Here is a 229-nt window from a genome sequence, read left to right on the forward strand (position 1 = left end):
CCGCGCTGACGCAGACGCTGCTCCGGAGTCTCCTCAATGAACTCGCGTTTTATCAATGAAGCCGCTTTACACACCCGCCGCAGAGCGCGGCCCGGACCACGGCACCCCCCACCCGCCCCTCCGCGGCACCGGGGACGCTCCCCACGCCCAGTCCCCGACCCGGGGGGCAGCTCGTCGCAGCTTGTCCTCCTCCCCGGGCACCGCTGCCCCCTCCCGCCCCGCGGGTCCG

The 229-nt window shown here is 73.8% G+C and overlaps 1 protein-coding gene across 1 annotated transcript in view; it reads right to left on the reverse strand.

Moving 5' to 3' along the window:
- FOS (FBJ murine osteosarcoma viral oncogene homolog) overlaps positions 1–229 on the reverse strand; it is a 9,194-nt gene that overhangs the window by 1,966 nt on the left and 6,999 nt on the right. The gene's annotated exons all lie outside the window — the stretch shown is intronic.

The sequence above is a fragment of the Calidris pugnax genome, unplaced genomic scaffold (assembly GCF_001431845.1).
Source record: "Calidris pugnax isolate Ruff unplaced genomic scaffold, ASM143184v1 scaffold56, whole genome shotgun sequence".
In the NCBI taxonomy this organism is placed as follows: Eukaryota; Metazoa; Chordata; class Aves; order Charadriiformes; family Scolopacidae; genus Calidris; species Calidris pugnax.